At 43.7% G+C, this 8,053-nt stretch overlaps 1 pseudogene across 1 annotated transcript; it reads left to right on the top strand.

Moving 5' to 3' along the window:
* The first annotated feature begins 203 nt into the window (after positions 1-203).
* On the top strand, positions 204-2,475 carry LOC128588038 (mitochondrial import receptor subunit TOM20 homolog; annotated as a pseudogene). The gene has a single exon (XR_008380680.1). The product of XR_008380680.1 is annotated as a mitochondrial import receptor subunit TOM20 homolog (transcript).
* The last annotated feature ends 5,578 nt before the right edge of the window (positions 2,476-8,053 follow it).

The raw sequence follows: 8,053 nt of genomic DNA, 5'->3' as shown, positions 1-8,053 counted from the left end.
TTAGAGATGGCTTACCTCCTGAACATTACCTTATAGTACATTTTCTGCTGGCATTTCAGAAGCAGAGAAATGAAGTACCATGACTAGAGTGAGCCCTGGGCATTGTGCATCTTGGGCTTTGTTTTCTGGCTGAGAAGGGATACTACCAAGTAAAAGGATCTTGGAAGTCTACTTAGTTGGGTTCAGCTTCTAGGTCAATGATAAAGCTAGTAGTAAATTATATTTGGAAGAAAAGATGTGGGAAAATAAAACTGTTAGATTCCTTTGCTCTTGTGCTTGATCACAGGCTCTATTGTGTTAGGGAAGGCCAAGAAGATTGTGAGGGTGCAGGTTCAATAGAGTGAATTCTCGATAGGTTGGTCCAGTTACTAATAAGGTTATTATATTAAAAATTCAGATTTATACAAAATATAATGATTAATGAAAAGGGGATTACTTATAAAAAGACTTGAGACATTTATGGGCTGTAGATAACACAGGCCTAGCACAGTTCTCAAGTAGGTGCCCGTTGGCGTTCAGCCACCCGAGATTGAGCAATAACAGGTCTGTGATCCCTTAGATGTCCAGGGCTGCACGCATGCTATACTGACTGGCTCAGCGTGTGCCTACCCTGAGCCGGCAAGGCGCGGGTAACCTGTTGAACCCCATTCGTGATGGGGATCGGGGATTGCAATTATTCCCCATGAACAAGGAATTCCCAGTAAGTGCGGGTCATAAGCTTGCGTTGGTTAAGTCCCTGCCCTTTGTACACTAGTTATGCGACCCCTAAGCAGTCGGCATCCTCCAGCTTCTTAGAGGGACAAGTGGCGTTCAAGCCACCCGAGATTGAGCAGTAATAGGTCTGTGATGCCCTTAGATGTCAAGTAGGTGCCGGTAAGGTGTATGTTGAATAATACTGAAATATTTAAAACTTGAGACTCTCTGGAATAGAAATATTGGCCCTCGGCCTCCCCGAGTCCTGGGCTGGCAGGCATCGGGGGCTGAGCGGCACCGTCCGCTCTGAGGTTTCGCGGCCGAGGTCCCCGCTGCCGTCTACAGTCTGTTCTAGAGAGAAAGAGAGAAGACGATGGTAGGCCAGAACAGCGCCATCGCCGCCGGGGTATGCGGGGCCCTTTTCATCCGGTACTGCATTGACTTCGACCGCAAGAGACAGGAGTGACCCTATTTTCAAGGACAGGCTTCGAGAACGAAGAAAGAAACAGAAGCTTGCCAAGGAGAGAGCTGGACTTTCCAAGTTACCTGACCTTAAAGATGTTGAAGCTGCTCAGAAATTCTTCCTTGAAGAAATACAGCTTGGTGAAGAGCTACTAGCTCAAGGTGAATATGAGAAGGGCGTGGACCGCCTGACAAACGCGATCGCTGTGTGTGGACAGCCCCAGTAGTTACTGCAGGTACTTGCGGCAGACTCTGCCAGCACCAGTGTTCCAGATGCTTCTGAGTAAGCTCCCGACAATTAGTCAGAGAATTGTAAGTGCTCAGAGCTTGGCTGAAGATGATGTGGAATAAGAAACATTCAACATAATAAAATCTCAGTTTAAAATATTTTAAAAATTCTTAACTCGGAAGTTGAGCAGCTCTGGGGTAATAAGGGCAAATATGCTTGTTACCGACTGTCCTACACTGAAATCTACAAAGTTAATGTTTACTTTGTGTAGATCCATTTGTCTGATTTATTTATTTTTCCCAGTGAAAAGTGTATTTTGATAGAGAGCTTTTCATTTTACACTACGAGTTACTGAAATACCATAGGTTTTGTTTATTTCTAAAATATGCAATTAAAATGTACGTAAATATAACATAACTTACGTTCACAATACCTGGTGCTCAGTTTTGAAAGAGGCAAAAAAAGTGTAAGAGAGAACTAAAGATGCGCATTTTTAAAGCCAGTATATTTTGTTATAAATCAGAAAATTATATAGAAACATTGTGAAAACTGAGCATTAAAGTTTTTGAGCGATCTTATTCTTTCCATTTAATCTCTCAAACACAAATTTGTGAGGTGTGCTGCTGTGCTGTGTTAACAGCCCCCCACCCTCCACCCCCATGTATCAGTCCTCGCAATGCTTTGTTTAAATCAGTGGTCTTGATGTGTTCTGGGTATTTCTCTCCTTGTATTTTAAATATATGTAGTTGTAAATGGCATCACAGGAATTAGATCTATGTACACTCCTACTCTGGCCATGTGGGCTTTGCTAGTTCTCATCTGCTCACTTCGCTCACTTCATTCACTGAGGAGATCGGGTTGCTGATCTCTGAAGCAGTCTTTCAGCTTCTCATTCATTTGGTGTTCAGTTCAGCATCTTTAAATCCACCTTCACGTGAGTGTATGTGGACAACCAGGCCTTGCGTTTTTATATTCTGAATTTTGCATGCTTGCCTGACTTGTAGTTCCGAATTGACCTGTTTGGTGTATGGTTTTGTCACTGCTCTGTGAATTAATAAGAAACTTAACATTTATGGTAACTGGGATGATTTGTAAAAACATTTCCTTTTGTTTTTATCTTTCTTATACCTCCTTAATTCTACTTGATCTTGATTAATGTGTCTTGTTTTTTTTTTTTGTTTTTTTTTTGTAGAGACAGAGTCTCACTTTATGGCCCCCGGTAGAGTGCTGTGGCCTTACACAGCTCACAGCAACCTCCAACTCCTGGGCTTAAGCGATTCTCTTGCCTCAGCCTCCAGAGCAGCTGGGACTACAGGCGCCCGCCACAACGCCCGGCTATTTTTTGGTTGCAGTTCAGCTGGGGCCGGGTTTGAACCCGCCACCCTCGGTATATGGGGCCGGCGCCCCACCGACTGAGCCACAGCCGCTGCCCCGATTAATGTGTCTTGTTAAATGCTGAGACTAAGGTGTAACCTAGTGACTGAAGACTTGAATGGAGTTGGTAGAACCTCTTATTCCCAAATAGTGACATAGTATCTGCAGTCACCAACTCAGTTTCAGAACTGAGAGTAAGGATCCTTGCTACTTAGGGCATCTGTCAGACATGTTTCTCGCTGTACAGATTGCCTTCTGATTAAAATCTGTGCAGAGATCCGAAAAAAAGAAAAGAAATATTAAGAGTAGGAGGCTAAGGAACTAGCCTTATTTAGAGAGCTTTAAATTTCTCTGAGGAGGTATGTGAACCCTACCAACTTTATTAAATTCTTTTTTGCTCTTGATTCTATGGTAGCAGACTCTAGTGCTAGAACTGTCCTGGAATTTGGGAGACTTAGACCTAGTTTTGGACCTGCCTCTTGGAGCAATTAACATGCTGTCTTTAGGCCCAAAATCAATGAGTAAGAAATGTAGTTAAAAGAGTGGGCTCTGCCTTTCCTTCAGAAAGACTGTAAGGAGAACAAGTTGGGGGTAAAATCAAGAATTCAGCTTTTGGAATAAGTTCAAGAGATCTAGTGTACATAATGGTGACTGCAGTTAATAACAATGTATTATGTTTTTAAAAACCAGTAAGAAGATTTTAATTATTCTCACTACAAAAAAATAAGTATATGAGAAAATGCATAATTAATTAGCTCAATTGAGGCCATTCTACAATGTATACCTATTTCAAAACATCATATTGGGCTTGGCACCTGTAGCTCAGCAGCTAGGGCACCAGCCACATACACCAGAGCTGACAGGTTCAAATCCAGCCCGGGCCTGCCAAACAACAATGACAACTACAACCAAAACATAGCCAGGTGTTATAGTGGGTGCCTATAGTCTAGCTACTTGGGAGGCTGAGGCAAGAGAATCACTTAAGCCTAAGTTTGAGGTTGCTGTGAACTGTGATGTTACAGCACTCTACAGAGGGCAACATAGTGAGACTCTGTCTCAAAAACAAACAAAAAACCCATCATATTGTACAGAATAAATGTGTAAAATTTTTCTTTGTCAATTCAGTAAGTGAATTTTTTTTTTTTAAAGAATGGGCTCTTTAGCCTAGTCTGCCTGTTAGAATCTCAGCTGTTCCCACTCACTTGTTAACCTCTCCTTGCTTCAGTTTCTTCACTTATAAAATGGGCATAATAATTATCCACTATTTCACAAGCTGGTAAATAAGATGAGTTAATGATATAGCACCTGATATAAAGGAAATGCTGAGTAAAGGTTGTTTACCATTATTATTGTTATTACTGAAGGAAATAAAGTTGATCTTTGGAAACCTCCAAGTAATAGTTATGAACTTAATCTAGTGGAAGTAGAGGGAATCCAGGGCTTCTTTTCAATCTCTAGTCCTGAGGTCTGACCTAGCTATGTTTTATCTGAGTGATCCAGTCTTCCCTGTGGGTGGGATGGAGAGTAATAATGCTCACCTCTAGCAAGTTCCTGAAGAGTGGAGAAGCAAACGAAGAAAGCCAAAGAGGTGAGAGGCCTGACAGGGTGTTCCCTATCCCTATCTGCATCCTCCGCCTATGGGCCTTCACCCCCAGGCTTCCAGGTCCCTCTTGCTGCTCCTAGGGCTCTGGGACAGCCATTAATTACCCTTCTTGCCTCTGGCTTGTTTCATGCCTCTCAAATAATTCAGGAGCCTCTGTGCTGAAGTCTGACTGATGCTCATGTTCCTTTGGGAACTTCTGCTTAATAGTAAAAAGCAGGTCCTTTGAAAAGAAACAGTTGCCTTGGCTTGGAGCCTGTAGCTCAGCAGCTAAGGCGATAGCCACATAACACTGGAGCTGGCCGGTTTGAACCCAGCCCCAGCCTGTCAAACAACAATGACAATTAAAACAAGAAAATAGCCGGGTATTGTGATGGGCACCTGTAGTCCCAGCTACTTCGGAGGCTGAGGCAAGAGAATTGCTTAAGCCCAAAAGTTTGAGGTTGCTGTGAGCTGTGACAGCACAGTACTCTACTGAGGGTGACATAGTGAGACTCTGTCTCAAGAAAAAAAAAAGAAAAAGAAAGAAACAGTTGCCTTGGAACAGTACCCTCAGTAGTTGGAATGTTGGGCCTCTTTCAGTTTTGTTCATTAAAGCATGTCTGGACAAGAATCTGTGTTGTATCTGGTAGTTGGAAGCATTCTAGCCAAGTACAGGCCCAGGCTGCTCCCTGGTTTATGCTGGATAAGCCCACTCTTCAGTTCCATTTTTTCTGGTCCTAAGATCCTAGGCAAAGCCACATGTTGGAGTTAGACAGATTGAAAAGAAATAGCAGTAAGACTCCCTTAATGGATAAGTCACCTAGCTATCAGTCCACACCAAAGTTCCCCAAGCTGTAGCCCAGATATACTTGTTATTACAAATACCTTGTGGGGAAGGGCCTTGTTGAAATGAATATTTTTGGATCCTTCTCCAGTCCTAGTGAATCAGAGTCTTTGAGAATCACCAGTTTCTCAGGGATTCTTGTTCTTATTTAGCCATGGCTGTAGAGGTTGGTTTTTTAATGTGGGTTGGCCTGGAGTAGGGGACTAAAGTTTGTAGAGGACTAAGCAACCTCATTGAGTGCAGGTTGGAAAGGTGCTTGGAGTTCAGCAGAAGAAATCCCATTGAAACATCTGAGTTCTCCCGATTGGCACATTCTTGAGGCTATGATGTGGAGTATTCACCAGCCATTTTGCTAGAAGGTAGAGAACACTGAAATGATGACCCATCTTTTCCTGTTCCCAGCCCCAAATGATGGAATTAATCAGATGGGTCTGACCCATTGGTACAAAACATGTACCAATCTACTCTTAGTTTTGTTCATTCAGCAAATATTTACTGAACACCCCCTCTCTGTCAGGCACTGTTACTGGTGCTTGGGATACATCAGTGAACAAAGCAAAGATCCCTGCCCTTGTGGAGCTTACATGCCAAAATAAACAATAAACATAATATATAAGTTGTAGAGTATGTTAGAAGGTAATAAATGCAATGGAAAAAAGTAGTAAAACAGAGTAAGGGGCTGAGTGGGGGGCAAACTGCACTATTAAAAAGAGTGGTCAGGAGAGACCTCATCGAACAAAGAGTGGGAGGAGGCCAGGCAGCTGGCCATCCAGTTGGCTGGGAATGCACTCTGGGCGCTGAGTGCCTAAGTGGGAAGCAAATCTGGCTGAAGTAGACTGGTTCACTTTGAGGAGGCTGTAGAAATGGTAGGTGCTGAGGATCTTTCTTTCTTTCTTTCTTTTTTTTTTTTTTTTTGAGACAAGAGTCTCACTATGCTGCCCTGGGTAAAGTGCCATGGATTCACAGCTCTTACCAACCTCCAACTCTTGGGCTTAAGCGATTCTCTTGCCTCAGCCTCCCAAGTAGCTGGGACTATAGGCACCCATCACAACGCCTGGCTATTTTTTTGTTGCAGTTTCCATTGTTGTTTAGCTGCCCAGAGCCAGGTTCAAACCCGCCAGCCTTGGTGTATGTGGCTGACGCCATAACCACTGTACTACGGGTGCCTAGCTGGATTTTTCATCTTCTTTAAGGTTTGCTGACCTTCTCTGGTTTTTCTTCTGCCTAGCCTCTCCCTCCTCCCAGGGCCATCACAAACTAGTCTTTCCCCTTTCTTTGCTGCTAATGAAGGGAGGCTTGGAGAGTGGCTATCAGTCAGAGTGATGGTTCCAGAAGACAATATATAGTTTATCAATATTGAATTTTTTGGCTTGCCTCTACCACCACTGTTGTAGAGAGCTGGCCAGCCTTGGCAATATTATTTGATAATATAATAATCATCATTTATCTCGCAGCTCTAGAGTGCCTCTGCTTCTGACAACAGCTCTGTGCTTGGGTGTGGAGAGAGATAAAACAGGCTCTAGAAGGGAAAGTGAACCAGGTTGGAATTCATGACCCTGGAAAACTGGACTTGGGCCTTCCTCGCTGACCCCTGAGAGGGAATAATTTAGCAGAGATGGCACCCTCTGATCAAAGCATCCCTGAAATGCTTTCTTTAAAAAATGTGTCCTGTGAGAACATTTAGATTTTGCCTTGTGCTCTCTCGGGTTGGGCAAGGGACTCCACTTTGTCCCCCATTCATTTATTGTTCCTGGCTAGAGTAGTGCTCAGCAGGTGGACAGTAGGTCACACTCTGAAGTGGCTCTGTCAGCACAGTGCCATAGGGTTGTCAGGAACATGGGGCTTCTACGGGAGGCTTTAATGAGGGAAGGAGGAGAGTGGTGCGTTTATAGACTTTGAGGGCTTAAAGGGACTCCATAACCTGGAAATGTGAATGTAGATCTCATTGGCAAATCAGGATTATATTTCAAAATTGTATTTCAAAGCTATTCTGTCTTTTAAATGGTGTGGTAAGTTATCTTATGAGGAATCTGAAGGGTCATCACTCTTGTTAATTTTAGGGAGTGGGGGTTGTATTCTGGGAGGCAGGTGTGAAGTAGCAGGCCCATACAATAGGACCCAGAAAGCAAAGTGTCCTTTAAAATGAGCTGGTCTCGGCAACGCCTATGGCTCAAAGGAGTAGGCAATGGCCCCATATACTGGAGGTGGCCAGTTCAAACCCAGCCCCAGCAAAAAAAGAAACAAATAAAATGAGCTGGTCTCCACCTATCACCATTGTTCTCTTTACCATGTAGGTAAAGGTGGGCTTGAATTGTGGCAGGAGGGAGGCTGATCCATGAAGAGAGTGTATGTTCTGAAACTCAGAGAGGCTAACTTGAGGGTCTTCTCACTCTAGTGAATCCATGTCCCTGCAGGTTTAAGACAGCCTGTCCTCTTGAGGATTCTGATGAAGAGGTCAAGTGACCTCAGGGACTCCAGATGACAAAATGAGAACAGGAAAAGGGAAAGTTGTTAAGGATGCGGCAGGAGATATCCCAGCAGACATTTGGAATTTCTAGACCAGAATGGGATTGAGGAGGTGATGGGTGTAGAAGTTTGGGCTGGTATATCATGAAGGGTGTCCTAGAGGAGATAACAGAGAGGGCTCAGAACTGAAGTTCTGAATCCAAGATATTAGGAACACTTGGGGAAGATTTTATAAAACACAAACTCCTGTGCCTATCCACCACCCCATAGGGGCACAGACTCTCCAGGACAAGCAGATGCTGTGGAGTTCCAAAGATGGAGTGAAGGCAAAGGGCAGGGCTGGAAAAGATCAAGCCCAGGCTGTAGTAAGCAAAGAAGGAGGCTATGTAAGAGCTGCGTGTAA

Source organism: Nycticebus coucang, chromosome 6 (assembly GCF_027406575.1).
Source record: "Nycticebus coucang isolate mNycCou1 chromosome 6, mNycCou1.pri, whole genome shotgun sequence".
In the NCBI taxonomy this organism is placed as follows: Eukaryota; Metazoa; Chordata; class Mammalia; order Primates; family Lorisidae; genus Nycticebus; species Nycticebus coucang.
This window is presented reverse-complemented; position numbering and strand designations above follow the sequence as displayed.